General features: G+C 35.5%; 1 protein-coding gene across 2 annotated transcripts in view; it reads left to right on the forward strand.

Annotated features, from left to right (window-relative positions):
- The first annotated feature begins 10473 nt into the window (after positions 1-10473).
- Positions 10474-18272, forward strand: part of LOC145690034 (uncharacterized) — a 376283-nt gene continuing 368484 nt past the window's right edge. The window contains exon 1 of one of the 2 annotated variants that reach the window (XM_081764535.1): positions 10474-10989. The gene's annotated coding sequence lies outside the window, so the exon portion shown is untranslated. The remainder of the gene's footprint in view (positions 10990-18272) is intronic. The other variant, XM_081764542.1, reaches the window with a different exon arrangement.

Here is an 18272-nt window from a genome sequence, read left to right on the forward strand (position 1 = left end):
ACACAAGTTCAATTTACGTAACCTAAGCAGGCAATCAAAGTATGTATTTCCCAAAATATATCACGAGACAAAATAATAGCACATTATTGAACCGTAAGCACACAAGTTCAATTTACCTAATCTAAATACGCAATTGAAATATATATTCCCCGAAATATATCACAAGACAACACAAAAGTACATTATTTAACAGCAAGCACACAATCTGATTTCCTAACCTAACAATCAAGATAGATGTATATTATAGGACACGTTAAATTTAAATCTTACCTAACCTAAGCAACCTAAACACATTATTTAATAAGGCACACGTTAAAAATGACATATCAGAGCGAAATATTACTTAATCTAACAATAAAGAAAACCGTATCAATTCTCACATGGAAAATATTAGTGGCACATTAATATCAAGCGGTGCGCTTAAAGTAAAGTTCACCAGCAATTTTCAATGTCGGTCACATATGCTTATAATATCATTTAATTGAGTGGAAACGAGATGAGCTGTCTAAACGCGTAACGCCTTTTGCTTTAACTACACATATTTACTTCGAAGCACTCCATTTGGTGAGTTAGTGAATCTGTTTATGATCGGAACAAGAAGAAAATAAAATAAAATGGATAGAGATTACCAAATTAATGGAGGTTCCTACAAATAGTCCTCTCGGTCCTTGTCACCTAGATCTTTGGCTTCACAGGACGGAATAGGTTAGCAAACCTATTTACTCACACGTCGAAACCAATCTCCTCGGGTATTAGTCCCACGTCCTATTAAATATGGGACCTTGGTCCTAGTATCCGATAAAATAAACTTCAACAATTATACTTCCTGCCCATTACTTCATAGCACTCGTAATGGCGGAAGTAACACTCGATGGCTTTTGGCCAAAACTTGTTTCAATGAATTTTTTTTACTTTGGTCAGACTCCTCAGTGTTCTTTTTCTTCCAAAATAACTTAGGTTAAGACCAATTAGCAATTTATACTAGGTTGATGTCCAAAGTTTTATACTTTTGATTTCTAAATTTCTAAGTTTTGAGGAGCCGACCTAAGCCATCGTTCTTCTTACACTGTAAAACGGCGTTTCACTGCGTCATCATCCTCGCGTCACCAGACCTTAATAAGCACGGTTTTAATATTACATAGTCGACTACGAACTAAAACAAATTTATATCCCTTCTGTTACCATACGAAACCCGATTCAAATAAGCAGTCGGTCTATCTATTCAATGGCATTTCATAATTATTGGAAATGACTACATAACATAAATTTCAAACTCACCTAATCACTCCTTGAAAATAGTTACTGTTGTTATGACAACCACTGTTCTCACTGTTTAAGAGAATCGCCATTTGCAAAATAGATGCCCGTATAGCGATTCAAACGCCCTCTTGCGGTCGCAACCGAAATGATCGCCACGTTCCCGACAAAAGAACGACGAAAACAACAGAGTGAAACAGCATGGGAAGCCAACCTTTCTTGCAATTATAATTCTGGACTAAAGGTAAAGTAAATTAAGGTAGAATAAAAGTGTAAATCAAATTTTACTATATTGCTATAACATGAGTGGAATTATTACAGTAACTCGAAACAATTGTATAAAGAAACAATTCGAAATTTTCGTGGTAAATTATTGGTGTGTTCGCGTATCTCATATGTGTTTTGCATATCGCATATAAAACTAATAACCCTTTTGTGCCATTTATTTCATTGGCCACGAAACAAATTAACATCAAAACGAATCTTTGGAGGCACTCGGGTGCAGTATTACAATACACGAACCAACTTTAACGCTGTATAAGCAGCCGGTAAACATTACAATACGGGTAAACATTACAATCCGGGAACCAACTCAAATAGAATGTAAACAACCGTTAATCGGTCTGTTACAATTTCTTGTAAATCCACACAGGGTTATAAACCAACAACACAGAATACTGCTTATGATCCGCACAGGATACAAAATCCACCAAGAATACTTCTCTAGGATCCCCAAAGAATACCATTGAATCCACTAAGGATATTTCGTCTAGGATCCACACATGATACCATTAAATCCACTAAGGATACTTCTTACGGATCCACACAGGATACTTCTTACGGATCCACACAGGATACCGTTAAATCCACTAAGGATACTTCTTATGGATCCACACAGGATATCGTTAAATCCACTAAGGATACTTCTTACGGATCTACACAGGATACCGTTAAATCCACTAAGTATATTTCTTACGGATCCACACAGGATACCGTTAAATTCACTAAGGATACTCTCAAGAATCCACACAGAATACCATTAAATCCACTAAGGATATTTCTAATATTACTACTAGTTTTTTCCATATCGAATTTACAGATTCCTTTCTTATCAGCACTTCAGGCCATATAGGTTTCTAGTTACTAATTTCCAACTGGTCTGTCTAAACTTTACTTATACCTCAATCATCTTTTCCATTTGTTGAGAGCCGTAGTTTTTATTTTCATGACTGCGCCATTTGTTAGGTAGTCAGAAAATAGAATTGTGCCTATGAAGATTTATGATGTATTAGGCATAATAAGCACTACTTAATTAACTATGTGAATTTATCTAAAATATAATGTATAAGCAGAATATAACATAGATAAAACATTACGTATTCTTGTCATAATATATTTATAGTATTTTAAAAGTTAAAACCATATACAAATATAAACGAATACATATATAAATTATGACAATTACTTCACAAATAAGATCTCATTGTAGCCATAGATATAACCACAGCGTGTTGTTACACTTCTTCTTCTAATCTTCACCAGCATAGACAATACATTTACTTACGAAACATTTTGATGAACCATCTATTTATTGCATTTCATCCTAACACAGTTCAGAATAACGTGGTGCATTATTTTATACAGAGTGTTTCAAAAAACACACCGCCAACGTTTGGGAGGCAATTCCTGACATAGGATTGCCATATTACCCGATTTTAGCGGATACCACCAGATTTTCAGGTCTTATATTCGTCCCCCGGTTAACCATATCTTAATCACGAAAAACAACCCGCTTTTTTGGATTGGAGAAAAATCTAAGACGACTTTGTTGTTGTTATATTCAACGTAAACCGTTACATCTCTGTCGCGAGTGGATAGATGACAGAAACAAGATGAACATAGAAACTGTCAAATCATTACTACTGGTTTTGTACAATATAAAAGACGTATCATGCATAGAATTTTATGATAAGATTTTATGCAATCGGGATTTTTTTTAAGAAAGTTAAAGGGAATGAAAAATGTAAAAAAAAAAAAAAAAGGCATAATCATACACATTTTAGTTCAACCCATGAATACTATTGTATGATCTCATGGGTGCGTATATCTTTGATAACCATTCTGTCTAGTTCAGCTGAACATTTCTATGTTGTTACGTAATCTATGTGTTCACCTAGTCTTTATATATTCAGAAATGATTGCAAATTGAACAACGGTATCCTTAGCATTTTGTTTAGATTAGATTTTTTATTAGTATTTTTTGTTTTAAAATGTTTATATTGTGGTTCATATATTGTGAAACTGTGGTAATTTCGTATGTTAGTATGATTTCAAGTAGTAATCTTTGGAAATGATTAGAAACTTTATAAGAGATGGACCAAGACTCCTAAATATGTTTTAGCTTTCTTACGATAAAAGTTTAGAAATTATTTTGTGTTTCTTAGAGAGAAAACCGTATGAACAATATCTGCCATATATCGCTTGTTTTTTTTCTTTTTCTTTTTTTCTTTTCTTTTCTTTCTTTATTTCTTTCTTTTCTTTTCTTTCTTTTCTTTTTTTTCTTTTTTTTTTTTTGGAAAACTAGTGTTACAGATATCCTTGTTAAAGATATCTTACTGTAATACTTACTAAATATTTGCTTTACAATTCGAAACTCACGTTTGTTGAACTTAATAAAACATTAAAGGCAAAAACTAAATTTGCTTTACTTTAGTTTTGTTAGAAAAGTACATTGGAAGTGTCACTTAACAAAGAAATCACTTTTAAAACATGATCAGAAGCTTCGTCAGTATTTGTAGTACACAAGTTCACATCAGTACTTACGGTTTAGAATCTCCCGCTTTTCTAATCTCAAAATATGGCAACACTGTGCTGACACCAACATAAAACAAAAAGTATAGACCAACCTGGGTGCACAAATGCTTCCTTTTGGGGTTACAAGCTGCAGAAAACATGAATAAATGAACTTTATAGGTCAAATGTCGTAAAGTAACCAAGAGCAACAGATACCTGACACATGCATTTAGACCAATCTCCTTTAAAATCGGACAATTCATTCCAAAGTTATCGTGGCTTTCACACGCCTACGCTCAAAGTAAGAACAAATACTTGAATTCGCGAAAATTCCCCTTGTCGTATGGCAACCAAAACAATAGGTATCTGGTAAAAGCAAACGAGAACATTTTAAAATGAGTTCCATCAAAATCGGACAATCCGTTCGAAAGCTATCGTCGGATGCCACATACAAACAGACAGACAGGACGGATTATATAGGGAGCTTCGCAACCAAAATTCTCAAGGTTTGGTTCACGACAATCTCAAATGCTCGAAGGCATTCGAGTGCCAGATAATAAATTTTGGAAACGGAAGTTTGATAAGTCTTCAGCCTTACCGAATTTCCTTACCTCTACCTATATCAGTAGCTGTCTCTATACAGAACTTTAAATTAAACCCTCGAAATCATATGTAAAATTATTTTTCTGCCTGCCCCGTTATTGGCGCAATCGGCAAAGTGACTGTTAGTAGACTAATGGTGTCTTGGATTCCAATTTCATTCGGGTGATGCATGTTTTCTGTTCCTCTTTCTCTCTTCTGACAGACTGCTTAAACCTTGTACAGATCCGTGAGGAAAAAACTTTTCCTTCACTTCATTTCTAAGGAGACAAGTTTTAAAATGAACACCTTGCATATATGTAATACATATTATATACAACTATGATAACCTCGAATACACTGTTTCATCCGAACACTCCGATAATCCCGAACTTTTCAAAATATTCAAGCGACTCGACAAATGTGATCATATTGATATATTTCATTTTCAAACAATTCGAGACTCTCGAACACTTCGAATCCCTTGAACACTTCGAGAGTCCCGAACATTTCAGGAGTCTCGAACATTTCGAGTCTCCAACATTTCGGAAGTCTCGAAAATTTCGAGAGTCTCGGACATTGCGGGAGTCTCGAACATTTCGAGGGTCTCGAAAGTTCGACAATTCGATAAAATTAAAATTCTTTATCGACGAAACGGTTTTGAAATTTCATCGAATTGTTATCGATTACTCGACTATCGGAACAGCCCTAGGCGGGAGCTCATGTTGTTCGGATCCCACATTAAGCTGTAGGTTCACGTCTCATAGTCTCACTGCTAAGAGGGATTCTAAACTTAAGTCAACCAATCAATAAGTCTTTATAAAATGGTTTGCGTTGTGTTTACTGTCTGCAAATTTTGTAAAAGTTGATACGGAATGAGGCCACTTGTTTAAATTCAAAGTTATAGCCCCTTTTTGGCTTACAATCAACTTTCTGCAATCACTCTATTCTGTAATAAAAATACTTGCAGTTTTTTTTTTTAAATTATACTTTTCTTCGTAGCTAGTATTTTATTTTCCCGCTAGATGGTACTCAACATCAATTAACAGAGCAAACTGTATTTACATAAGTAATGACAATCCATTCTGCAATCGATTCCCAGATACTCTCTAAATTGCCATTACTCATACAGTATAACTTTCAGTTTTCGTTCACTTGTACTTCCGAAGAGAAGGAAGAAAAATACCTTGATTCTTGATCCACACTCAAGTATTCCGATAAACTGATAGGTACAGCCCGAATTTATATATAAAATGCACGTTTATAGTAATATGCAGAAACGTATGGAAAGTATTTTTTTCTTTCCGATGGACTTGTAAGAATTCGTTTGAGACGCATATATTAGCACCTAGAAGTGCATATTTTGACTGAATTTCGATGTGCATGCATATTTCACAAACTTTGCAGGATACTGAGTATTTCCGAATTTTATTGCTGCATAGTAGCATATTTCAGAGAATATCACAAGAAAGTAGGTTCTATATAAAGTAGGCCTAAACTGAATCACTGAAAACGCAGTCATAGACTTTTTTAAAATAGCGTTGAGTTTGTTGCTCACAATCCTAGGTAAATTCATTTACGATTGCTTTCGCATTAATGTTTTTACACATGCACTAGTGACTTCTGCTGATGTAGAAAGGAACTTTTCAATCTACTAAACGTTTCTCACTGATAAACCCAGAGGGTTTACAGAAGGAAACCTAAGGAAGACGTTCATATTTCATTATAACAGAGGTCATTTAGGTATTGAAAGAATTTCAGTACAAAGTTAAAATTTTAATGCATATTTTAAATATTTTCCGTGCATGTTTGCATGCATGTTTCGGGTTTTGTGGAAATTCGGGCTCTACTGATAGGTAACTAAACAGCCCGTTAAGTTACTGTTACGGCGGAGCAAAGGTGAATATATACAAGCGATACAAATCTTGCCGCTGATACTCGCCAAAGATTTCTGGAATATTGCAACATAGTGAATCTTGTTTAAAAAAAAAAAAAAAAAAAAAAAAAAAAACGGATGGACGAGACGAACTTTACTCATGGCTGATAACAGCTGTATCTTTGTACGTATATTGCAAAGTAGTTAGACGAACTTGTATCATTAAAAGAAGATAATAAAGTATAAACTTGTTAATGTAAATTAGTTTACATGTGTTAATTTAACTTTATTTTTATGATGTTGTAGCAGGCCCGTATCCAAGGGGGGTCCAGGGGTTCTAAAATTTTCACGGTAGCCTTCCAAATGAACTATAATATGGTAATGAAATATAATATGGTCGATCGGTCACCCCTAACTTCTACCCCCCCTTCCCCTAAATTTTTGGGCTGGCTACCGGCCTTGTTGTAGGATTGTAATGTTGTACAGTCGGTAGACTACAAAATACGTTGATAGGCTATACAAAACACGCAACTGCTGTGCGTGTGTGTAATTCTATAAAATACATACATATTACTGAAATATATAAAATTAAATTCTTCGATTTGACTAAACAAAAGTAAAGTCATGTATAATAAGGAATCGATGAGAGGGTAAGAATAGGAACCGATACAATAATTAGCAATGCGAGCAATTACACTCTATTAATTTTAACAAAATGGGTCCAAACTTCCCTAACCCTAAGCTAACCCAACTCTACCCTACTTATTCCTACCTTGCGTCATGTCAACAACATGAGAAAAGCATTTGTTCTGCATAAAGTGCACTCTTGCCGATGAGAGTTTTAGGAAGTTACTCAAATGTAGCTAAACACAGAAAAGCATAGTGAATGAATTGTAGAAAAAATGAAGATAAGAGAAAATGTGGGTGCAGCTGCACTTACGTGCGACTGTCCATTCAAGAGGCATAATTGGTTGCGGAAAAGTTATTTCTAAGGGCGAAATAGGTGGATATTAGTATAAAGAATGCGTGCTGCTAAGTAATCAACTTTGATAAAGTTCCTACGCTGTAAAGAATTTTCTGAAACTTGGTATATGTATGAGACGAATAAATTCGCCAGAAGACCACTGACACTAATCACGTGACAGGAAAGAGACGTTGCTGGGAGGCTAAAAAATTGTGGTGAAACATCTCTTGTACAGTTTTCATGAGAGACTTGCATCCGTGTGTACAAATCTACACTCAAGAGCTGAGAGATGCTGAAACCGACGTTGATACAGGAAGGACAAAACAACACCCATAACTTATGTGCCATGCAACATGGCGAGGCCTAAAACAAGACATATGTGACCTGGAAGGAGGAATGGAGGCGGTGATCTTCAGCAACGATAATAATAAGTTAGATGGTACTAATGGCTGGATGTATAATGCCACAACATTAGGGAAGTAGTGCTACAGATTGGATGTTTCAACAGGACAATTCCACTATCCACGGCACTGGGACCACTACAGACTGGTTTTGAAAAAAAGTGTATACGTTCTTTACTAGCACTCCAATTCCCTGGATATAAATTAGATCAAAAACCTATGGGGTATTTTGTGTTGTTCGATATGTGACAACAGAATACAGTACAACAATGTGCATGAGTTAGAGAATAAACAATCACTCGTAAACATATTGCAAATGCTAACGGATGCCGTGTTTGATTGGGTATTTCAGGTTATGTTACGCCATGGTTCCTTTGTTGAATATTAGAAATGGCGTTCTTAACTTTCGCAACAGTATGTGTTTTCTTTTCTCTAGTGTTCTTTCCTTTACACCATATCTTTCCTTTGAAATACGTGAAACATGTGTGATATGTACACGTGTCTCTTCTCTGCACCCATACATATTATGTATTCTCTCGATTTTGAATATTTGAATGGGTATAATCAGCGTAATGTAAGATTCGATAAAGTTAAGATCATGTGTATAATTTTCTTATTTTGCAACACATCTTATGACAAAAGAGAAGTGTCTCACCCATCAACACCCAGGCCATGACACTATATATAAAAATTTTTATTTGGACAGAGAACTCCTTTCGTTACGAGAGCAAGAAAGAGACTCATTTAAAAAGAAAGAAAAAACCTTCGTTCATAGGTGGTAGATAAGGAGACTTTAAAAAGGAGGATTAAGAAAGAACCAAAACATGAGTCATTGTTCTTATTTGCTGTTGTTATTGTAGGTTATGGTGGGAGAACGGTGGATGCTTACAACGTGCCCAGGGCACTATTAATGTCAAATACGGGCCTGGACGAGGGGTTGAAGTTAATATGAGGGAGAGAGAAGATGAGGAAATGGAAACTTATCTGAAGGGATGAGATGAGGAGCAAGAAGTTGCGTAGAAATAAGGCAAGTTGAGATGAAAGTGAAGGGTTGGGGTTTTGCTGACAGTCAGATAAGCTGAATTTGAATGCACATATTTAATTCAATTCAACGAATACCTCAAGCTTGCTTCAGGGGAATAGTCTCCCCTGAAATTTTTAGTTGTTGGTTTAGATACAGTAAATACAGTATATCTATGGTAAAAAGTAAGCAGCAAAGAATGTAGGGTGAACTCAACTTAGGACCCCATAAATTATGTAAACCCCTTGCCTTAGTATTCTTGCTACAGACCAACTTCCTTGATACTCTGCATAACCATTAAGGAAGTGAACTTGTTAAATTAATATCGAAATTGTATATGACCAAAAATATGTTGTCTCTTGTAAAGAACTTTAAGTGATTTTGTATGAGAATTCTTTATAATAGAAGGGGCGTGGTGGCTCAGTGGTAGAGCGATTATCTCTAGTACGAGGATTCCTGATTTTATCCTAGTCCATTTGAGTCCATTCCTGGTCCTTCCACATTTTCATTGCATGAAGTTCTTTCATAATAATTCACTTTCATTCATCACTATATTACAGGGCATACTCCTCGGATGTTAAATTGAAAGATCATGATTAGAGCTCAAGATTAGAAATATATATATATATTCAGATTAGACGACCGTCGATAAACATTTAATAAATTAAATACATAAATATGTTAGTAAATGTTTAAATTTTTGTATGGAAATACGTAATATTTCGCAAAATGAATATGGCTAGAAGTTTCTCAAAAAGTTTTTTTTTTTTCGTAAAACTAGTTAACATTTTAGTATTTAAACTTTCAATTGAGAGTATTAATTTATATGGTAAAGATGGCCTTTTTTTGTTGGCTGGATGGTAGAATGCTCACATCAGGTCGCGTGTTTGAATCTTAAGTCGCGTCAGGTAAACCTGCGATGAACAAATATCATATGAATGGATTTCCCTCGAAATTACCTCAAACTTCATATTTGTAGCAAATACACTCTGTCATTTAGATATTTCGCTGTCCTAAAAGTGTTCTACAAAGTGGAGGTAATAACATTGTTTAAAAAATGTTATTTCCTTTTGAGATCAGTTCATCTCTATTGAAAAATAAAATAAAAGCGTCATACATTGCTCTTTGTTTGTTTATTTGTTTGTTTGTTTTCTTAAGAAGGAATGATTTCAGCTTCTAGCTTTCTTTAACCATCTCTGTTAAGATATTAATTACCAATATAAGTAAAGTGCATTAGCCAATTGTCTCAATGATGCGATGAACAATATATCTAATTGTTTTCCCGCAGACAAGTATTAATTTAATCTAGTTAATTATTCCCACTTTAAACACTAGAATTCTGTTTAGTAAATTTATCTATTTACACTAACTTTGTTAATTCCGCAATGTAGAAAGTTAGAAAAATTTTCTACCTGTAGGAGATACTCGTTAAATTTAAGGTGTCTGGATTTTATGTATTACAGCACCCGTATCGTGATAATATGACATCTAGAGTTCTCCAAATGAACTAACGCGACCCAATCAATATTAGGTTTTGCTCAATGTGAGACGTTCCACCAGAGCGGAGCCACTGGTGTTTCGATCTTACTGGAGAAAGCACACACGTTTCCATCGGTCCGTGTCACGTGTTCTAGTAATGGTTACTTGTGCTCTGCAGTTGTAATCGTAATTTCGGTTTTTTAAAAGTTTTTCAGAGGAAGCTATAAAGAGTGGGTATTCGTTCTTATATTCCTAATTCAAATCTTCATCTTAAGGTCGTTTTCAAAGCTAAAGTAGTGCGTTGTGTTCGAGAGATGGCAGCAGGCGCGATAGATGTTTATTGAGTTAGCTGCTTGACGCAATGCCGAGATAATCCAGTTCACCGCAGTATCCCAAGATTGTAGTGCACGGGTAAGTAAGTAATAGTGGCGGGATTTAGCATCTGACAAGGGGTGGGGACTGCGGGGCATCACGGTCATCACACGCAGGGGTCACGACCCCCGCAGACCCCCTCCTTATCAAGCCCGTGTGTTTGTGTGTGTGTGTGTTTGTGTTAACAAAACACATAACAGCACTGGGACTCGCTTTATCTCTGGAATCAGGCAATAGTAATCAGAAGGTACGTGTAAGTACAGGCATATGTGTTTGTACACTTATTTGTGTGTTAAATGGTTGTGACCTTTTTGTATGTTTCTTATGGTGAAACAGTTCTCTATGTATGCCGGCATCATTGTTGACACAGACAGGACGGTCAGATGGTGTCTGATCATGTGATTCTGATGCGACCACGAGATGTCAGCAACGTCATTTGTTTAATTTTAATGCTAGATTCAGCGGTCAACACCGTTATTTGATATTATTAAAGTATATATTTGCTTTTTTTTCATTCTGGAGTTTGTGTGCATACTAAACTAGTATATAATACTGCTCACGTTTACAATAGTCACTTTTGGAATTCGTAATAATGCAATGAGGGAAGAACTAAATTATGGGCTACATTGACGGTTCCGGTAGAAGTACTCCTATACTTCCGAGCATGCCAATAACAGTATTAAACCTTATAATAGCTAACGCAACTTCCAACCGAACAGACGCGTAACTATCTAAAGTTTTAGTAACTAAACAAAATATAAGTAATATGAAGATTATCATGAAGAAAATACTTATCCAGTGATAAATATAATATCTCCTGATTCTAAACGAAATGAAATGAAATGTTTCAGTTTAACATCCCACGATTATGACCGTTAGGCTAAGGGAGTCGGATGATTATGGCAGGTGAATGATAACGGAAGAATTGGTGGAATGAAATTGCGGGAGGAAACTGGAGTACACCGACAAAAAATCACGGACACGATGTTGTCCAGTACAAACTTACTGGGCCGGGATTCGAACAAGGGATCCTATGCACCAGAGCTAAGCGCTCTACCACTGAGCCACCGTGCTCACTGAAGAGAAAGTTTGTACCTACAACAAATCAAAAAATGAAAGGAAAATGCTAACTAGAAATGCGTTGCGTGTCTATCAGAGTGTTATATATATATATATATATATATATATATATATATATATATATATATATATATATATATATATATATATATTGATTTTAATGGTTATCCATTAGAAAATGTATTATTCAGTTGATAGATATATGCTAATTTTCATTCTTTTTTGCTATTCAAAGGTGCCAAAAGTGGCCAAAAAATATATGTAGACTTGTTGTGTTAGGTGGAGCAGAAGTGAGAGAAATATCTTCTGAGTTGGAGTACATTCACCTACTTACCAGGATTACACTAGTGTAGTGCCTCTCAACCGAAGTGTCGCGACACCTTGGTCTGTCACGCAGCCCCCTAAGGTGTGTCGCAAAATTTTAGAATTTAAAAATGATGAAGAATTCAATAATAATTAGTTAAAATCAAGATAGATTGTACCACTCAACACCTCCAGCGGTAGTAATAATGCTCAGTGCTATATAGAGTCATTATAAAAGCTAATAGGTTTCACTGTTATAATAGATATTATTATTATTATTATTATTATTATTATTATTATTATTATTATTATTATTATTATTATTATTATTATTATTATTAGTGGCGTATTTAAGGGGAATTCCGGGCTTAAGCCCCCTCAAAATCTCACTTACTATAGTAAAGTAAATTAAATATCTTGCAGAATTTTCATATTTCCAGGCAAAGACCGCCCGAAAGTTAGCAAAGCCCCCGAAACAAAGTCGTAAATACGCCACTGATTATTCTTTTATTATTTATAATAAAAATATCAAACAAGTATTAGTAAAGTATGTCGTCAGTCAAAAAAGGTTAAGAACCACTGCGCTAGTGAGGTTTATAAGATTGTAATGTTAGTGCTATGTATAGCACTATGTCTATGTTCATTCGCCTGTTCATTTTCCACATGGTACCTGTTGATGATTTTTTTTTAAAAAAAAATCTGTTTTTTGCAATAGATAACTAGAGCGATTAGCTCGAAGGAGTCCATTAATGGAGTCAATCCATTAACATCTTCACAGGTGACGGTGAATTTGAAAATTAGTAATCCATATCCCATTCATAAATGTACGTCTCAGGTAATGCTAATATTCAACCCTCCAAACATTTAAAAGTTACGGGTTGCATAAACATCCAGGCGAACATATTTAAATATACTTAATTCCCATTATAAAACAAACCCACTCATTTCTAAATGTATAGTCTTGTTCAAAGAAACTGGCCATCTTCCTGACTTTGTAAAGTCCGATATCCTTACCTACAGTTGGAATTTAATGAAACAAATGTGGATTTTTTTGGACGATTGAGATATTTATTTCGAACTCAATTATTTGAATTTCCAACCTACAGTTGCCAGAACATGGCCTTCTAAGTAAGGTGGGTGGCCAAGTTTTTTTCTTTTTTACAAGACTGCACTGTTTTCATGTGATCCTATTTGCTGTCTTTAGCAGAGTTGATTGGTGACGAACTTCCTTGTCAAGTGGCTAACAAGCATACTGTATGTATTCGTGGTCGTAGATTTGATTCTTGGATCCTATATCTCCTCATGGAACATTCTTACTTTACTGCCTTTAATAAATACAATAGTGTCATAGTATGTTCTAAGGAAAATTGGAGGCAAGGTCCAAGTAAGTTTGTGTTGGACAACATCGCGCCCTTGGGTTTCGTCGGGTACTCCCGTTTCGTCCCACTTTCTCATTCTACCAATTATTCCATCATCATTCACTTGCCTTAATCATTACCTCCCTTAGTGCATAATCGAGAGACGTTAAGCTGAATTATTTGATTTCATTTTTAAGGAACATTTCTGTCTCAACTCGTGGATAGTCCAGTGGGTACCTACTATATCTGTGCTGAACTTCAGAATCGATCTTTAGTGGGAACACGTATAGTTGGAAACCTACATTAACCTCCGGACCGTGACCCCGCGTAGCGTAGTTGCTAACGCTCTCGCCTTCGGTGGAAACGATCCCAGGTTCGATTCCCTCTGGGGGCACTCGGTCGAGAAAGTGTAAAATGCTTTTTCAGGCCAGCCACCCTGAATGAGGTTTTCCTGGGCTTTCCTCATTCACACCAGGAAAATGCCGAGGTGGTACCTAACTTATAAGTCCCAGGCCGCTTCCTACCTTCCCCAATCCTTTCTTCCTTCTCTCTCCCCGGATAGTGTGCTCGCCGAGAGATGTCATCCCTCAAAACGTGACGGGCTAAGTGGCCTTAGATGCCAAAAGCCCTGAAATCTAAATCCTAAATCCTCCTAACCTCCGGACCACCTAAGCAAATATCTCTCGAGATGGAAAGTGAAATATCAAATGCTGGAGTGTTATTTCCAGTGAAGAGGAAACTCTGTACTGTTATGAGCAGAATTTCACGTTTCCGATTTGCATACTATTATCTCTTGATTAAATACATATCTATCAAACTCAAGGGGAAATTGCCCCTTGTTCCTCTGAATGGCAACACGATTAAATTCAGTCATAATTCAAATAAAATATACAGGGTGTTACAAAAATGTGTCAATATTTTGGGAACAGATTTCTCACATAAAAATAAGAAAAAAGTCCATGTGGATCTGTACTCAAAAGTGGATTATTTCAGAGTTATAGATGCCGAAAACGTGAAACAAGTGAACTTTAAAGGTTCTTAGCTCCACTAATATGGAATCTATCGTAGTCGGGTCAAGACATCACTTACACTGAGAGAAAAAAATGTAGGTGGCATACTTAAAAACGTAGGTTACATTCGTAATTCCTGTAGTTTCTGGACTTAACGTACAACCGTATATAACATCCTTCAGCAAACGTATAGCTGAAAAAGTATGTATTATACGTACTGTCTGCATAAGTGCAATGACGTCATTCGTGTGACGTCATCTGCAGTAACAAGTATATACGGAGATGATATCTAGCTTTGTGACGTCAGGATCGTATGTAGCATGTGGGTTAATAATGACGACACACACTGACTATCAGGACGGAGCATAATTTCAAGAAGTATGCAATATACGTTCTGTACGTATGTTTCTTGCGTTCAACCCCGAGACAGCATCTATATCGTACTTGTGCCCCGTACGTACGATTAGATACAGTATACGTATTGTACGTATGTATTATACAGATTTTCCTTATGTCGCACACAGCTTGTCCAGATACAGCATACAGAATATCCGTATGCACCATACAGAGTGCACATATGTAGCTTACAGACTGTCTGCATGCAGCATATAGATTATACGTATGTCGCGTACAGGTTGGCCATATGTAATGTATGGATTGGATGTATATAGCTAATAGGTTGTCCATATGAAATATACGGATTTTACCTGTATCGCATTCGTATTGCCTTCTTGTTAAATATGGATTGGACATATGCAGGATCTAGATTGTACGTATAGTGCACCATTATTAAAGTGGTGCAACATACTGCAAAGTGCATGATACATTCTTACGGTAATGTTGTGAAATATTGTTTTACTCTGTATGAAAACAAAAATAGCTTAAAATATGGTTGATCTCCTTTGTGCCAATAATAATAAAATTAACAATACTACACTTTTCAAATCTTAGTTTGGAGCAGTGAAACTGTCCAAAGAAATGTATTTACCTGCAGGGTGTCCTGTAAGTTTGGGCTTCCTGCTAATTCGTTGGAAAGCTACTGCAAAACCAAGTGCTGAAAAGTGACAAGCGTTAATTTTAAAATTATGGGCACAAAGGAGGTTAACCATATGTTAAACTATTTTCGTTTTCGTTTTCATACAGAGTAAATCAATATGATATATTACTGTAAGAATTTATCATATGGTTTGCAGTTAGTTAGTTGCAGCACTTCAATAATAATGCAAAATGCACAGCCGTATACAATCCTATATTCAAACTCAAACAAGATTTACGTACAATCATTTATTAAGCTGTTATCATCCATTGCTTGTACGACATAAAGATTATTTTACCTCATTCCTTTCGTTAATAGTATCTTCTTCTAAAGTGTAGTTGTTACCACAAGAGGCCTGAATAGAATTTTCCAGAAACAACTTCTCTGTACATTTTGATTAACACGTATGTTTTTTTTTGTTTGTTTGTTTTTTTTTAATGTCGCAATAATTAAAAGTATGGTATCAGCCGAAAACGTATTCGCTCACAAGATGATTCCTACTCAGTACTCGCCATTAAAAATGCAACACCAAGAAGGAGACATGGTAGCTGCGTCAAAGTTCCCAGGCCGATACCTAATAGTAAGTGCAGAATACTCTTAAACGTCCGCTGTATTCGCTGTGTGACAACTTGGTGACAGCGGAGGCGTTGTGCAGGCAATCGACTAAACATATTTATCCTTCCCTGCTCTAGACATTCTGCAAATTTGGACTTTCCTGGATGCATCCTTCTTAGTTTTAAGCAACGAGCAGTTTAACAGTCTCATACATTGCTTAAAGAAAGAGCAATGATTCTCAGAATTACTCGGAAGATATATATACAATAATTTAAAACTGTTATCTCAAACTTTGCAATTCAGAGCACGAAAAGAACTATAGCTAAAGGAACACTGATTTTAACCAGATAGTAACTTGTAAACTCAATCACACTCAGTACCATTAGTTGCTTGGTGTTATCCGTAAGTCAGAGATCGTGGTATCTCATTTCGTGTAGATTTTTGTATTTGTTTAATGCTAAAAATGTATTTTATCGCTAATTGAACCCAGTATCATATATATACCGACCTTAGTCACAAGGTGACATGAGTGAAACACTAAACTATTCGATTCACACCTGCGACCTTGTCAACACTAGAGAAAGTTACAAAGTGATTAAATAAATACGGAACATAGTTCATACAAAATATAGCGATGTATGAAGTCTCCGTTTCATACGACTTGGATAAAGGACACATCTGAAATAGCAACAAAGAAATATATAATGATTTCTCTGGATAATTTGGATTAGTCCAGAATTCGAACACATATACGTTGGTAAGTCCAACATTTCTTTTTCTTTTTCTTTTTTTTTACTTTTTTTCTTTGGATTCCCAATAAAATTGACTACTGAAAAGCTGAGTTATAGATTCTGTATTAAAACAACACCTTCGCTAGACATGTTCAGTATACACATTGTCTTACATATAGAACAATACATTAGTTATTAATGCATGTCTGAAATAATAGTACTTCGTATAGAATTTTACTTCATCCAATCGTAATAGCACAAAGATAAAAAATATTGCGAGGGATAATGTTCTTATTACAGAGAAAAAGAGTTGAAATGACTTAACATTAACAAACATTTTCTTTAAACAGAGATAATATTTTATTCTAATTTATGGAAGAAAGAAATAATTTGTAGTACAGTATCTTTATTAGAGTTATACAGTATATTCGTACAAAAGAATGTAAGTACAACTGGGTCTGTCTTCAGAAAGTAGCCACAACCTACACTGCTTCTTTTGACTGTCTTTCAAGCAGAATCCTGGTTTGATGCACGAAATACCTGCAACAAAAATCACAAAATATTTAAAATGGTACATTCAGTGACCTTAATTTGGTTGTACTTAACAATACAAAGTATCTTAACATTTTTGAGATTAAATGGACAAAATCGTTCGGTCAGGTATGGACTTTTGGGTTGCACGTAGAAAAACTATGAAGTGTTTATTGATCCTGAACAACAACTCAAAATGTATTATTATTCAAAAGTAAGTGGGTACCCCAATGGTGTTCGGGGTACCATGGGGCACCTAATGTCTGTATTTTTTAGATATATTGAAATGTATGTCTCTAAAATGTAAAGAACTGACATCTGTTTACCGAAAACCTCAACTCGGTAAGCCTTATGGATATCGAGATATGGGAAAATAAAGAACGACACCATAGAAGTGTGGGGTTTGCGTACTAGATGGTGCAGTTTCGGAAACGTAATTACGAGGGCTTACAACCACCTCAAAAGTACTTTCAATTAAATACACTACATACACGCCCTGATGGGGGTTTTCGGGTACCATGATATTCGCAAAACTCTCATTTCTAAACATTCTGAAATATGTCTTAATAACGTTTTAAAGAACGTTAGAGGTGTGTGTTTACCGAAACCGCAAGTCGGTACGCCTAACAGTTACCGAAATATGGTGAAATAAAAAGCGACACCGTAGGTACGTGGAGCTTGCATATTAGACAGTACAATTTAGAAAATTAATTAAAATATGACTATCAAGATATTGTCAAATAAAGGGAGGATCCATACAGTTATGGGGTTTTCGTGTTAGGTGGTAAAATTTCCGAAACCGGTTATGGAAAGTTAATAAGCATAAGTAGCAATTTCCTCTTAAAGTACTTAGGTATTTCCATGGAGTTTAAGAACATCATGGGGTCTACCAAGATTAAATTTTAAAAGCTTTGGAAAATATATTT

The sequence above is a fragment of the Thermobia domestica genome, chromosome 1, assembly GCF_964235325.1.
Source record: "Thermobia domestica chromosome 1, izTheDome1.hap1.1, whole genome shotgun sequence".
Taxonomy (NCBI): domain Eukaryota; kingdom Metazoa; phylum Arthropoda; class Insecta; order Zygentoma; family Lepismatidae; genus Thermobia; species Thermobia domestica.